A 16,517-nucleotide genomic window follows, 5' to 3' on the forward strand; every position below is an offset into this window, starting at 1 on the left:
TCCGTCCCTTACCGCACGCCTTGAGCATTTTCAATTAGGTAGGTAGGATTAGCCGTGAGGACTTTTGTTTTAACAGTGCAGGAATGGTATACAAGTACTGCAATAGTAATATTAAACTCTGCCTATATGCTGCTAATCTTAAACTTTCCCTCCACTGAGTGCAAATAACAGCAGGTTTACTAAAGAAAGGAAAATTTGTAGCCCTGAAGGGGACTATTCTTTAAATAGTGCAGCAGCGATATACAAGTACTGCAATATAAGTACTAAACCCTGCCTATATACCTGCTGTAAAGTACGCTACGGGGACCCCTGACATTGGGCTGCGAGCTTATCCATTTTGGCCAAAATAGTAACCAATAACTCATGTAATGTATTTATTATATGCATTAATTTTGTAATCTTTTCATTGCACGTTTTATCATTTTTTGCTGGCTTGGTGTTTCTGTGTGGTGCATATATAGTGCTAGACAGCCCGCCTGCTCATACTATGGCCGTGATCAATAGGCTGTTATCCAAACACTGTGCATCACACCTATCTGTGTGAATAGTGTCTTATGCATGCCTTATCTTTGTGCATTTTTGCTACTAGGCAGCCATCCCCTCTATTAGGTAAGTGGGTTGTTGTTCTCATCAGTAGCTTGTACCTGTGCTGTGTTAGCATTTATTATCAGGGGCCTGCTGCACCCTGCGAGTGCATTTGTCATTTGACAAGGTTTTGGTGAGGCTACTTTTTATGACGTTTTTAAGTTTCTCTATGTTAGAAAATCTGGAACTTTCTACTGAAGGTAAATAACAGCAGGTTTATTAAAGAAAAGAAAATTTGTAGCCCTGACGAGGACTATTCTTTAAGGGTATGTGCACACGTTCAGGTTTCTTCGCGATAAAAACTCATTAAAAACGCATACATTATGCATCCTATCATTTAGAATGCATTCTGCATGTTTTGTGCACATGGTGCGTTTTTTTCCGCGAAAAAAACGCATCGCGGTAAAAAAAGCAGCATGTTCATTAATTTTTTTCGCGTTTTTCCTGCTATTCTATGCATTGGGAAAAAAACGCAAAAAAACACATAAAAATCGCGGTAAAAACGCGGAAAAAACGCATGCGGATTTCTGGAAGGAAAATTTCTGCCAGAAAACCTGACGTGTGCACATAGCCTTAATAGTGCAGCAGCCATATACAAGTACTGCAATAGCAATACTAAACCCTGCCTATATACCTGCTGTTATACTACGCTCTCCCTCCTATAACAACTCTCCCTGAACAGCTTCCGAAGGACGGTGTGCCGAGTCTTAGATAAGACCCCAGGAGGTCTATCGAGCATTCTAGCCTCTCATCCTTTCCCCTCACTAGTTTCACCTTCTCCTCATGTTCTGTACTACAGGGGCTGATGCTGGTCATGTGTGGTGCTGCAAGGCACCCTGGGACTCGTAGTTTCCTTCCTCCTCTATTGCTGTGCAATTTGAGAGTAAACTAAACTACAAGACCCAGACGCTGCATTCTTCTCCATGTCCTGACTCGGGGGCCGGGGCTCCGCCAGTGAGTGGTTGGGATTTGGTGGGCTTGCTCAGGCTCGGGGTGGTCTGTGGATGTGTCTGAGCTGCACACAGTGATACCACAGGTAGGGGATATGCTGGCAGCGCTCCAGATGTGGGGGTCAGGGGGCACATACATTACAGCCATATGGTGGGAACAATAGGGTGGAGGTAGGCGAAAATATCTATCATCTATTATGTGTCATCTATTATCCATCTATTTTCTATTATCTGTTATCTATGACCTATCTATTAACTGTTATCTATTATCTATCATCCATCTATTACCGATTATTATCTGTTATCTATTATCTGTCTATTTATCTATCATCTATCTATCCATCTATTATCTACTTATTATCTATGTATCTGCCGTCTGCCTCTGTTATGGGGATATGGGAGCACTTCTGCAGTCTGTCTCTGTTATGGGGATATGGGAGCACTTCTGCCGTCTGCCTCTGTTATGGGGATATGGGAGCACTTCTGCCGTCTGCCTCTGTTATGGGGATATGGGATCACTTCTGCCGTCTGTCTCTGTTATGGGGATATGGGAGCACTTCTGCCGGCTGTCTCTGTTATGGGGATATGGGAGCACTTCTGCCGTCTGTCTCTGTTATGGGGATATGGGAGCACTTCTGCCGTCTGTCTCTGTTATGGGGATATGGGAGCACTTCTGCCGTCTGCCTCTGTTATGGGGATATGGGAGCACTTCTGCCGTCTGCCTCTGTTATGGGGATATGGGAGCACTTCTGCCGTCTGCCTCTGTTATGGGGATATGGGAGCACTTCTGCCGTCTGCCTCTGTTATGGGGATATGGGAGCACTTCTGCCGTCTGTCTCTGTTATGGGGATATGGGAGCACTTCTGCCGTCTGTCTCTGTTATGGGGATATGGGATCACTTCTGCCGTCTGTCTCTGTTATGGGGATATGGGAGCACTTCTGCCGTCTGCCTCTGTTATGGGGATATGGGAGCACTTCTGCCGTCTGCCTCTGTTATGGGGATATGGGATCACTTCTGCCGTCTGTCTCTGTTATGGGGATATGGGAGCACTTCTGCCGGCTGTCTCTGTTATGGGGATATGGGAGCACTTCTGCCGTCTGTCTCTGTTATGGGGATATGGGATCACTTCTGCCGTCTGTCTCTGTTATGGGGATATGGGAGCACTTCTGCCGTCTGTCTCTGTTATGGGGATATGGGAGCACTTCTGCCGTCTGCCTCTGTTATGGGGATATGGGAGCACTTCTGCCGTCTGCCTCTGTTATGGGGATATGGGAGCACTTCTGCCGTCTGTCTCTGTTATGGGGATATGGGAGCACTTCTGCCGTCTGTCTCTGTTATGGGGATATGGGATCACTTCTGCCGTCTGTCTCTGTTATGGGGATATGGGAGCACTTCTGCCGTCTGTCTCTGTTATGGGGATATGGGAGCACTTCTGCCGGCTGTCTCTCTTATGGGGATATGGGAGCACTTCTGTCGTCTGTCTCTGTTATGGGGATATGGGAGCACTTCTGCCGTCTGTCTCTGTTATGGGGATATGGGAGCACTTCTGCCGTCTGTCTCTGTTATGGGGATATGGGAGCACTTCTGCCGGCTGTCTCTGTTATGGGGATATGGGAGCACTTCTGTCGTCTGTCTCTGTTATGGGGATATGGGAGCACTTCTGCCGTCTGTCTCTGTTATGGGGATATGGGAGCACTTCTGCCGTCTGTCTCTGCTATGGGGATATGGGAGCACTTCTGCCGTCTGTCTCTGTTATGGGGATATGGGATCACTTCTGCCGTCTGCCTCTGTTATGGGGATATGGGAGCACTTCTGCCGTCTGTCTCTGTTATGGGGGATATGGGAGCACTTCTGCCGTCTGTCTCTGTTATGGGGATATGGGAGCACTTCTGCCGTCTGCCTCTGTTATGGGGATATGGGAGCACTTCTGCCGTCTGCCTCTGTTATGGGGATATGGGAGCACTTCTGCCGTCTGTCTCCGTTATGGGGATATGGGAGCACTTCTGCCGTCTGTCTCCGTTATGGGGATATGGGAGCACTTCTGCCGTCTGTCTCCGTTATGGGGATATGGGAGCACTTCTGCCGTCTGTCTCTGTTATGGGGATATGGGAGCACTTCTGCCGTCTGTCTCTGTTATGGGGATATGGGAGCACTTCTGCCGTCTGTCTCTGTTATGGGGATATGGGAGCACTTCTGCCGTCTGTTTCTGTTATGGGGATATGGGAGCACTTCTGCCGTCTGTCTCTGTTATGGGGATATGGGAGCACTTCTGCCGTCTGTCTCTGTTATGGGGATATGGGAGCACTTCTGCCGTCTGTCTCTTTATGGGGATATGGGAGCACTTCTGCCGTCTGTCTCTGTTATGGGGATATGGGAGCACTTCTGCCGTCTGTCTCTGTTATGGGGATATGGGATCACTTCTGCCGTCTGTCTATGTTATGGGGATATGGGAGCACTTCTGCCATCTGTCTCCGTTATGGGGATATGGGAGCACTTCTGCCGTCTGTCTCCGTTATGGGGATATGGGAGCACTTCTGCCGGCTGTCTCTGTTATGGGGATATGGGAGCACTTCTGCCGTCTGTCTCTGTTATGGGGATATGGGAGCACTTCTGCCGTCTGTCTCTGTTATGGGGATATGGGAGCACTTCTGCCGTCTGCCTCTGTTATGGGGATATGGGAGCACTTCTGCCGTCTGTCTCTGTTATGGGGATATGGGAGCACTTCTGCCGTCTGTCTCTGTTATGGGGATATGGGAGCACTTCTGCCGTCTGCCTCTGTTATGGGGATATGGGAGCACTTCTGCCGTCTGTCTCTGTTATGGGGATATGGGAGCACTTCTGCCGTCTGCCTCTGTTATGGGGATATGGGAGCACTTCTGCCGTCTGTCTCTGTTATGGGGATATGGGAGCACTTTTGCCGTCTACCTCTGTTATGGGGATATGGGAGCACTTCTGCCGTCTGTCTCTGTTATGGGGATATGGGAGCACTTCTGCCGTCTGCCTCTGTTATGGGGATATGGGAGCACTTCTGCCGTCTGTCTCTGTTATGGGGATATGGGAGCACTTCTGCCGTCTGCCTCTGTTATGGGGATATGGGAGCACTTCTGCCGTCTGTCTCTGTTATGGGGATATGGGAGCACTTCTGCCGTCTGCCTCTGTTATGGGGATATGGGAGCACTTCTGCCGTCTGTCTCTGTTATGGGGATATGGGAGCACTTCTGCCGTCTGTCTCTGTTATGGGGATATGGGAGCACTTCTGCCGTCTGTCTCTGTTATGGGGATATGGGAGAACTTCTGCCGTCTGCCTCTGTTATGGGGATATGGGAGCATTTCTGCCCTCTGTCTCTGTTATGGGGATATGGGAGCACTTCTGCCGTCTGTCTCTGTTATGGGGATATGGGAGCACTTCTGCCGTCTGTCTCTGTTATGGGGATATGGGAGCACTTCTGCCGTCTGCCTCTGTTATGGGGATATGGGATCACTTCTGCCGTCTGTCTCTGTTATGGGGATATGGGAGCACTTCTGCCGTCTGTCTCTGTTATGGGGATATGGGAGCACTTCTGCCGTCTGTCTCTGTTATGGGGATATGGGAGCACTTCTGCCGTCTGCCTCTGTTATGGGGATATGGGAGCACTTCTGCAGTCTGTCTCTGTTATGGGGATATGGGAGCACTTCTGCCGTCTGCCTCTGTTATGGGGATATGGGAGCACTTCTGCCGTCTGTCTCTGTTATGGGGATATGGGAGCACTTCTGCCGTCTGTCTCTGTTATGGGGATATGGGAGCACTTCTGCCCTCTGCCTCTGTTATGGGGATATGGGAGCACTTCTGCCGTCTGTCTCTGTTATGGGGATATGGGATCACTTCTGCCGTCTGCCTCTGTTATGGGGATATGGGAGCACTTTTGCCGTCTGTCTCTGTTATGGGGATATGGGAGCACTTCTGCCGTCTGTCTCTGTTATGGGGATATGGGAGCACTTCTGCCGTCTGTCTCTGTTATGGGGATATGGGAGCACTTCTGCCGTCTGTCTCTGTTATGGGGATATGGGAGCACTTCTGCCGTCTGCCTCTGTTATGGGGATATGGGATCACTTCTGCCGTCTGTCTCTGTTATGGGGATATGGGAACACTTCTGCCGTCTGTCTCTGTTATGGGGATATGGGAACACTTCTGCCGTCTGTTTCTGTTATGGGGATATGGGAGCACTTCTGCCGTCTGTCTCTGTTATGGGGATATGGGAGCACTTCTGCTGTCTGCCTCTGTTATGGGGATATGTGTTATGGTTTCCAATGGCAAGGAAACATCAGAAGCATAGAATAAACGGACAAGCTCTCGGGTGATGGAAACTAGAGCCGACCGCGATGCTAAACCTACACACCACACTAGAAGTAGCCAGGGGGCATTCCTGCGTTGTCTCTAGATGCCTTGCGCCAGCCGGAGAACTAACTACCCCTGGTAGAAGAAAATACAGTCCTGGCTTGCCTCCAGAGAATGTCCCCACAGGAGATAGCAGCCCCCCACATATAATAACGGTGAGAGCAGATGAAAAGACACACGTAGTATGAAAGCAGATTTAGCACAGAGAGGCCCGCTAACTAAATAGCAGAAAGATACAACAGAGGACTTCGCGGTCAGCTGCAAAACCCTTCAAAACACCATCCTGAAATTACCTTAACTCATGTGACAACTCATGCCACTGGAGTGGTAATTTCAGCCCAACAAGAGCTTCCAGCTGCAGAGATTCACATAAGTGCAAACTGGACAAAACATACAAAAATAGACTTAAGGACTAAAGTGTCCAACTTAGCTGAGCAGAAAACTGGGAGCAGGAACATGCAACAGAATCACTCTGGATACATTGATGGCCAGCATTAGAATGACTGAGGAGCAAGGTTAAATAGGATACTCCCACATCCTGATAGGAACAGGTGAACTGAGAAGGCAAAGCTTGCAGGACACCAGTACCACAAGAGACCACCGGGGGAGCCCACGAACCGAATCACAACAGTACCCCCCCCTTAAGGAGGGGGCACCGAACCCTCACAAGAACCACCAGGGCGATCTGGATGAGCCCTATGAAAGGCACGGACCAAATCAGAAGCATGAACATCAGAAGCTGTAACCCAAGAATTATCCTCTTGACCGTAGCCCTTCCATTTCACCAGATATTGAAGTCTCCGTCTGGAAACACGGGAGTCCAAGATTTTCTCCACCACGTACTCCAATTCACCCTCAACCAGCACAGGAGCAGGAGGCTCAACAGAAGGCACAAGTGGTACCTCATACCTCCGCAATAATGACCGATGGAAGACATTATGGATAGCAAAGGATGCTGGGAGGTCCAAACGAAAAGACACAGGGTTAAGAATTTCCAAAATCTTATAAGGACCGATGAACCGAGGCTTAAACTTAGGAGAAGAGACCCTCATAGGGACAAAACGGGAGGACAACCACACCAAGTCCCCAACACGAAGACGAGGACCAACACGACGATGGCGATTAGCAAAACGTTGAGTCCTCTCCTGGGACAACTCCAAATTGTCCACCACCTGCCCCCAAATACGATGCAACCTATCCACCATGGTATCCACTCCAGGACAATCCGAAGACTCCACCTGACCAGATGAAAAACGAGGATGGAACCCTGAATTGCAAAAGAAAGGGGAGACCAAAGTGGCAGAACTGGCCCGATTATTAAGGGCAAACTCAGCCAACGGCAAAAAGGAGACCCAGTCATCCTGATCAGCAGACACGAAACACCTCCAATAAGTCTCCAAGGTCTGATTAGTACGTTCCGTCTGGCCATTTGTCTGGGGATGAAATGCAGACGAAAAAGACAAATCAATGCCCATCCTGGCACAAAACGCCCGCCAAAATCTGGACACAAACTGGGATCCCCTGTCGGAAACGATATTCTCCGGAATACCATGCAGCCGAACCACATTCTGAAAAAACAGGGGCACCAACTCAGATGAGGAAGGCAGCTTGGGCAAGGGCACCAAATGAACCATCTTAGAAAAGCGGTCACACACCACCCAAATGACGGACATCTTCTGAGAAACAGGGAGATCAGAAATAAAATCCATAGAGATGTGTGTCCAAGGCCTCTTAGGAACAGGCAAGGGCAACAACAACCCACTAGCCCGAGAACAACAAGGCTTGGCCCGAGCACAAACATCGCAAGACTGCACAAAAGTACGCACGTCCCGAGACAGGGAAGGCCACCAGAAGGACCTAGCCACCAAATCTCTGGTACCAAAAATTCCCGGATGACCTGCCAACGCAGAAGAATGAACCTCCGAGATGACTCTATTGGTCCACTCATCCGGCACAAACAATCTACCAGGCGGACAACGATCAGGCCGATCCGCCTGAAACTCTTGTAAAGCACGTCGCAGGTCTGGGAAGACAGCAGACAATATCACCCCATCCTTAAGTATACCCGTAGGTTTAGAATCACCAGGGGAATCAGGTTCAAAACTCCTAGAAAGGGCATCCGCCTTCACATTCTTAGTACCTGGCAGATACGAAACCACAAAATTAAACCGGGAGAAAAACAACGACCAGCGCGCCTGTCTAGGATTCAGACGTCTGGCCGACTCAAGATAAATCAAATTTTTGTGATCAGTCAAGACCACCACCTGATGTTTAGCACCCTCAAGCCAATGACGCCACTCCTCGAATGCCCACTTCATCGCCAAAAGCTCCCGATTACCGACGTCATAATTTCGCTCGGCGAGCGAAAATTTTCGAGAAAAGAACGCACAAGGTCTCATCACTGAACAATCTGAACTTTTCTGCGACAAAACCGCCCCCGCTCCGATCTCGGAAGCATCAACTTCCACCTGAAAAGGAAGAGAAACATCAGGCTGGCACAACACCGGAGCAGAAGAAAAACGGCGCTTAAGCTCCCGAAAGGCCTCCACAGCAGCAGGAGACCAATCTGCAACATCAGCACCCTTTTTAGTCAAATCAGTCAAAGGCCTGACAACGCTAGAAAAACCAGTTATGAATCGACGATAAAAGTTAGCAAAGCCCAAAAATTTCTGAAGGCCCTTAAGAGAAGTCGGTTGCGTCCAGTCACAAATAGCCCGAACCTTCACAGGATCCATCTCAATAGAAGAGGGGGAAAAAATGTACCCCAAAAAAGAAATCTTCTGAACCCCAAAAACACACTTTGAACCTTTAACAAACAGAGAATTGGTCCGCAAAACCTGAAAAACCCTCCTAACTTGTTGAACATGAGATTCCCAGTCATCCGAAAAAATCAAGATATCGTCCAAATACACAATCATAAATTTATCCAGATATTCACGGAAAATATTGTGCATAAAAGACTGAAAGACCGAAGGGGCATTTGACAGACCAAAAGGCATCACCAAATACTCAAAATGGCCCTCGGGCGTATTAAATGCGGTTTTCCACTCATCCCCCTGCTTAATTCGCACCAAATTATACGCACCGCGAAGATCAATCTTAGAGAACCACTTCGCCCCCTCAATGCGAGCAAATAAATCTGTCAGCAATGGCAAAGGATACTGATACTTGACTGTGATCTTATTCAAGAGTCTATAATCAATACAAGGTCTCAAAGAACCATCGCTTTTAGCTACGAAAAAGAACCCCGCTCCAAGAGGAGACGAAGAAGGACGAATATGTCCCTTTTCCAAGGACTCCCTAATATACTCTCGCATGGCAGCATGTTCAGGTACAGACAGATTGAATAGACAACCCTTAGGAAATTTACTGCCAGGGATCAAATCTATGGCGCAATCGCAATCTCTGTGAGGAGGAAGAGAATTAAGAGTAGATTCCTCAAAAACCTCACGATAATCAGACAAAAACTCAGGAATTTCAGAGGGAATAGATGAAGCAATGGAGACCAAAGATGTGTCCCCATGATTTCCCTGACATCCCCAGCTTAGTACAGACATTGTTTTCCAGTCAAGGACTGGGTTATGAGTTTGCAACCATGGCAATCCCAGCACCAACACATCATGTAGATTATACAGTACAAGGAAGCGAATCACCTCTTGATGGTCTGGAGTCATACGCATAGTCACTTGTGTCCAGTATTGTGGTTTATTACTAGCCAATGGTGTAGAATCAATACCCTTTAAAGGTATAGGAACTTCCAGAGGCTCTAGATCAAACCCACAGCGCCTGGCAAAGGACCAATCCATAAGACTCAAAGCGGCGCCAGAATCCACATACGCATCCGCAACAATAGAAGATAATGAACAAATTAGAGTTACAGACAAAATAAACTTGGACTGCAAAGTGCCAATAGCAGAGGATTTATCAACTTTCTTTGTTCGTTTAGAGCATGCTGATATAACATGAGTAGAATTTCCACAATAGAAGCACAAATGATTTTTGCGCCTATAAATCTGTCGTTCGCTTCTGGACAGAAAGCTATCACATTGCATACTCTGTTGTGCCTCTTCAGAAGACACCGCCAACTGGTGCACAGGTTTGCGTTCCCGTAAACGCCGATCAATCTGAATTGCCATTGTCATGGACTCATTCAGACCAGTAGGCGCAGGAAACCCCACCATGACGTCTTTTACAGCATCAGAGAGACCTCTGAAAATTGCCGCCAGAGCGCACTCATTCCACTGAGTAAGCACAGACCATTTTCGAAATTTTTGGCAATATATTTCGGCTTCATCTTGCCCCTGAGAGAGGGCTATTAGGGCTTTCTCAGCCTGAATCTCCAAATTTGGTTCCTCATAAAGCAACCCCAAAGCCAGAAAAAACGCATCCACATTGAGCAACGCAGGATCCCCTGGTGCCAATGAAAATGCCCAATTTTGGGGGTCACCCCGCAGTAAAGAAATAACAATTTTTACTTGCTGGGCAGGATCTCCAGCAGAATGAGATCTCAGCGAAAGAAACAATTTACAATTGTATTTAAAATTTAGAAAACAAGATCGATCTCCAGAAAAAAACTCCGGTATAGGAATTTTAGGTTCAGACCGAGGAGCATGTAACAAAAAATCTTGTATATTCTGAACTTTAGAGGCAAGATTATACAAATTGGTAGCCAGACTCTGGGGATCCATATTTCAACAGATAAAGTCTGAGCCATTCAGGGGTTAAGAGGAGAGGAAAACAGGAGACTGCAATTAGAGCTGGAGTGCAACTTCAGAGGAGAAAAAAAAAAAAAAAAAAAAAAGGTTTCACACAGTTCCTTTTCTCTCCTGCTTCAGCCTATAGATTAAACATTTGGGCTGGCCATACTGTTATGGTTTCCAATGGCAAGGAAACATCAGAAGCATAGAATAAACGGACAAGCTCTCGGGTGATGGAAACTAGAGCCGACCGCGATGCTAAACCTACACACCACACTAGAAGTAGCCAGGGGGCATTCCTGCGTTGTCTCTAGATGCCGCGCGCCAGCCGGAGAACTAACTACCCCTGGTAGAAGAAAACACAGTCCTGGCTTGCCTCCAGAGAATGTCCCCACAGGAGATAGCAGCCCCCCACATATAATAACGGTGAGAGCAGATGAAAAGACACACGTAGTATGAAAGCAGATTTAGCACAGAGAGGCCCGCTAACTAAATAGCAGAAAGATACAACAGAGGACTTCGCGGTCAGCTGCAAAACCCTTCAAAACACCATCCTGAAATTACCTTAACTCATGTGACAACTCATGCCACTGGAGTGGTAATTTCAGCCCAACAAGAGCTTCCAGCTGCAGAGATTCACATAAGTGCAAACTGGACAAAACATACAAAAATAGACTTAAGGACTAAAGTGTCCAACTTAGCTGAGCAGAAAACTGGGAGCAGGAACATGCAACAGAATCACTCTGGATACATTGATGGCCAGCATTAGAATGACTGAGGAGCAAGGTTAAATAGGATACTCCCACATCCTGATAGGAACAGGTGAACTGAGAAGGCAAAGCTTGCAGGACACCAGTACCACAAGAGACCACCGGGGGAGCCCACGAACCGAATCACAACAGATATGGGAGCACTTTTGCCGTCTGCCTCTGTTATGGGGATATGGGAGCACTTCTGCCGTCTGTCTCTGTTATGGGGATATGGGAGCACTTCTGCCGTCTGCCTCTGTTATGGGGATATGGGAGCACTTTTGCCGTCTGCCTCTGTTATGGGGATATGGGATCACTTCTGCCGTCTGTCTCTATTATGGGGATATGGGAACACTTCTGCCGTCTGTTTCTGTTATGGGGATATGGGAGCACTTCTGCCGTCTGTCTCTGTTATGGGGATATGGGAGCACTTCTGCCGTCTGCCTCTGTTATGGGGATATGGGAGCACTTTTGCCGTCTGCCTCTGTTATGGGGATATGGGAGCACTTCTGCCGTCTGTCTCTGTTATGGGGATATGGGAGCACTTCTGCCGTCTGTCTCTGTTATGGGGATATGGGAGCACTTCTGCCGTCTGCCTCTGTTATGGGGATATGGGAGCACTTCTGCCGTCTGTCTCTGTTATGGGGATATGGGAGCACTTCTGCCGTCTGCCTCTGTTATGGGGATATGGGAGCACTTCTGCCGTCTGCCTCTGTTATGGGGATATGGGAGCACTTCTGCCGTCTGCCTCTGTTATGGGGATATGGGAGCACTTCTGCAGTCTGTCTCTGTTATGGGGATATGGGAGCACTTCTGCCGTCTGCCTCTGTTATGGGGATATGGGAGCACTTCTGTCGTCTGTCTCTGTTATGGGGATATGGGAGCACTTCTGCCGTCTGTCTCCGTTATGGGGATATGGGAGCACTTCTGCCGTCTGTCTCTGTTATGGGGATATGGGAGCACTTCTGCCGTCTGCCTCTGTTATGGGGATATGGGAGCACTTCTGCCGTCTGTCTCTGTTATGGGGATATGGGAGCACTTCTGCCGTCTGCCTCTGTTATGGGGATATGGGAGCACTTCTGCCGTCTGCCTCTGTTATGGGGATATGGGAGCACTTCTGCCGTCTGCCTCTGTTATGGGGATATGGGAGCACTTCTGCAGTCTGTCTCTGTTATGGGGATATGGGAGCACTTCTGCCGTCTGCCTCTGTTATGGGGATATGGGAGCACTTCTGTCGTCTGTCTCTGTTATGGGGATATGGGAGCACTTCTGCCGTCTGTCTCTGTTATGGGGATATGGGAGCACTTCTGCCGTCTGTCTCTGTTATGGGGATATGGGAGCACTCTGCCGTCTGTCTCCGTTATGGGGATATGGGAGCACTTCTGCCGTCTGCCTCCGTTATGGGGATATGGGAGCACTTCTGCCGTCTGTCTCCGTTATGGGGATATGGGAGCACTTCTGCCGTCTGTCTCTGTTATGGGGATATGGGATCACTTCTGCCGTCTGTCTCTGTTATGGGGATATGGGATCACTTCTGCCGTCTGTCTCTGTTATGGGGATATGGGAGCACTTCTGCCGTCTGTCTCTGTTATGGGGATATGGGAGCACTTCTACCGTCTGTCTCTGTTATGGGGATATGGGAGCACTTCTGCCGTCTGTCTCTGTTATGGGGATATGGGAGCACTTCTGCCGTCTGCCTCCGTTATGGGGATATGGGAGCACTTCTGCCGTCTGTCTCCGTTATGGGGATATGGGAGCACTTCTGCCATCTGTCTCTGTTATGGGGATATGGGATCACTTCTGCCGTCTGTCTCTGTTATGGGGATATGGGATCACTTCTGCCGTCTGTCTCTGTTATGGGGATATGGGAGCACTTCTGCCGTCTGTCTCTGTTATGGGGATATGGGAGCACTTCTGCCGTCTGCCTCTGTTATGGGGATATGGGAGCACTTCTGCCGTCTGCCTCTGTTATGGGGATATGGGAGCACTTCTGCCATCTGTCTCTGTTATGGGGATATGGGAGCACTTCTGACGTCTGCCTCTGTTATGGGGATATGGGAGCACTTCTGCCGTCTGTCTCTGTTATGGGGATATGGGAGCACTTCTGCCGTCTGCCTCTGTTATGGGGATATGGGAGCACTTCTGCCGTCTGCCTCTGTTATGGGGATATGGGAGCACTTCTGCCGTCTGTCTCTGTTATGGGGATATGGGAGCACTTCTGCCGTCTGCCTCTGTTATGGGGATATGGGAGCACTTCTGCCGTCTGTCTCTGTTATGGGGATATGGGAGCACTTCTGCCATCTGCCTCTGTTATGGGGATATGGGAGCACTTCTGCCGTCTGTCTCTGTTATGGGGATATGGGAGCACTTCTGCCGTCTGTCTCTGTTATGGGGATATGGGAGCACTTCTGCCGTCTGCCTCTGTTATGGGGATATGGGAGCACTTCTGCCGTCTGCCTCTGTTATGGGGATATGGGAGCACTTCTGCCGTCTGTCTCTGTTATGGGGATATGGGAGCACTTCTGCCGTCTGCCTCTGTTATGGGGATATGGGAGCACTTCTGCCGTCTGTCTCTGTTATGGGGATATGGGATCACTTTTGCCGTCTGTCTCTGTTATGGGGGATATGGGAGCACTTCTGCCATCTGTCTCTGTTATGGGGATATTGGAGCACTTCTGCCTTCTGTCTCTGTTATGGGGATATGGGAGCACTTTTGCCGTCTGTCTCTGTTATGGGGATATGGGATCACTTTTGCCGTCTGTCTCTGTTATGGGGGATATGGGAGCACTTCTGCCGTCTGTCTCTGTTATGGGGATATGGGAGCACTTCTGCCGTCTGTCTCTGTGATGGGGATATGGGAGCACTTCTGCCGTCTGTCTCTGTTATGGGGATATGGGAGCACTTCTGCCGTCTGTCTCTGTTATGGGGATATGGGATCACTTTTGCCGTCTGCCTCTGTTATGGGGATATGGGAGCACTTCTGCCGTCTGTCTCTGTTATGGGGATATGGGATCACTTTTGCCATCTGTCTCTGTTATGGGGATATGGGATCACTTTTGCCATCTGTCTCTGTTATGGGGGATATGGGAGCACCTGCCGTCTGCCTCTGTTATGGGGATATGGGAGCACTTCTGCCGTCTGTCTCTGTTATGGGGATATGGGATCACTTTTGCCGTCTGTCTCTGTTATGGGGATATGGGATCACTTTTGCCGTCTGTCTCTGTTATGGGGGATATGGGAGCACTTCTGCCGTCTGCCTCTGTTATGGGGATATGGGAGCACTTCTGCCGTCTGCCTCTGTTATGGGGATATGGGATCACTTCTGCCGTCTGTCTCTGTTATGGGGATATGGGATCACTTCTGCTGTCTGTCTCTGTTATCGGGATATGGGAGCACTTCTGCCGTCTGTCTCTGTTATGGGGATATGGGAGCACTTTTGCCGTCTGTCTCTGTTATGGGGATATGGGATCACTTTTGCCGTCTGTCTCTGTTATGGGGGATATGGGAGCACTTCTGCCGTCTGTCTATGTTATGGGGATATGGGAGCACTTCTGCCGTCTGCCTCTGTTATGGGGATATGGGAGCACTTCTGCCGTCTGTCTCTGTTATGGGGATATGGGATCACTTTTGCCGTCTGTCTCTGTTATGGGGATATGGGATCACTTTTGCCGTCTGTCTCTGTTATGGGGGATATGGGAGCACTTCTGCCGTCTGCCTCTGTTATGGGGATATGGGAGCACTTCTGTCGTCTGTCTCTGTTATGGGGATATGGGATCACTTTTGCCGTCTGTCTCTGTTATGGGGATATGGGATCACTTTTGCCGTCTGTCTCTGTTATGGGGGATATGGGAGCACTTCTGCCGTCTGCCTCTGTTATGGGGATATGGGAGCACTTCTGTCGTCTGTCTCTGTTATGGGGATATGGGAGCACTTCTGCCGTCTGTCTCTGTTATGGGGATATGGGAGCACTTCTGCCGTCTGTCTCTGTTATGGGGGATATGGGAGCACTTCTGCCGTCTGCCTCTGTTATGGGGATATGGGAGCACTTCTGTCGTCTGTCTCTGTTATGGGGATATGGGAGCACTTCTGCCGTCTGTCTCTGTTATGGGGATATGGGATCACTTCTGCTGTCTGCCTCTGTTATGGGGATATGGGAGCACTTCTGCCGTCTGCCTCCGTTATGGGGATATGGGAGCACTTCTGCCGTCTGTCTCCGTTATGGGGATATGGGAGCACTTCTGCCGTCTGTCTCTGTTATGGGGATATGGGATCACTTCTGCCGTCTGTCTCTGTTATGGGGATATGGGATCACTTCTGCCGTCTGTCTCTGTTATGGGGATATGGGAGCACTTCTGCCGTCTGTCTCTGTTATGGGGATATGGGAGCACTTCTGCCGTCTGCCTCTGTTATGGGGATATGGGAGCACTTCTGCCGTCTGCCTCTGTTATGGGGATATGGGAGCACTTCTGCCATCTGTCTCTGTTATGGGGATATGGGAGCACTTCTGACGTCTGCCTCTGTTATGGGGATATGGGAGCACTTCTGCCGTCTGTCTCTGTTATGGGGATATGGGAGCACTTCTGCCGTCTGCCTCTGTTATGGGGATATGGGAGCACTTCTGCCGTCTGCCTCTGTTATGGGGATATGGGAGCACTTCTGCCGTCTGTCTCTGTTATGGGGATATGGGAGCACTTCTGCCGTCTGCCTCTGTTATGGGGATATGGGAGCACTTCTGCCGTCTGTCTCTGTTATGGGGATATGGGAGCACTTCTGCCATCTGCCTCTGTTATGGGGATATGGGAGCACTTCTGCCGTCTGTCTCTGTTATGGGGATATGGGAGCACTTCTGCCGTCTGTCTCTGTTATGGGGATATGGGAGCACTTCTGCCGTCTGCCTCTGTTATGGGGATATGGGAGCACTTCTGCCGTCTGCCTCTGTTATGGGGATATGGGAGCACTTCTGCCGTCTGTCTCTGTTATGGGGATATGGGAGCACTTCTGCCGTCTGCCTCTGTTATGGGGATATGGGAGCACTTCTGCCGTCTGTCTCTGTTATGGGGATATGGGATCACTTTTGCCGTCTGTCTCTGTTATGGGGGATATGGGAGCACTTCTGCCATCTGTCTCTGTTATGGGGATATTGGAGCACTTCTGCCTTCT

General features: G+C 49.2%; 1 protein-coding gene across 1 annotated transcript in view; it reads left to right on the forward strand.

Moving 5' to 3' along the window:
• The first annotated feature begins 1,499 nt into the window (after positions 1-1,499).
• The window catches only part of LOC143768707 (uncharacterized), a 68,397-nt gene continuing 53,379 nt past the window's right edge, over positions 1,500-16,517 (forward strand). Inside the window, exon 1 of the mRNA XM_077257363.1 lies at positions 1,500-1,539. The gene's annotated coding sequence lies outside the window, so the exon portion shown is untranslated. The remainder of the gene's footprint in view (positions 1,540-16,517) is intronic.

The sequence above is a fragment of the Ranitomeya variabilis genome, chromosome 1 (genome assembly GCF_051348905.1).
Source record: "Ranitomeya variabilis isolate aRanVar5 chromosome 1, aRanVar5.hap1, whole genome shotgun sequence".
Classification (NCBI taxonomy): Eukaryota; Metazoa; Chordata; class Amphibia; order Anura; family Dendrobatidae; genus Ranitomeya; species Ranitomeya variabilis.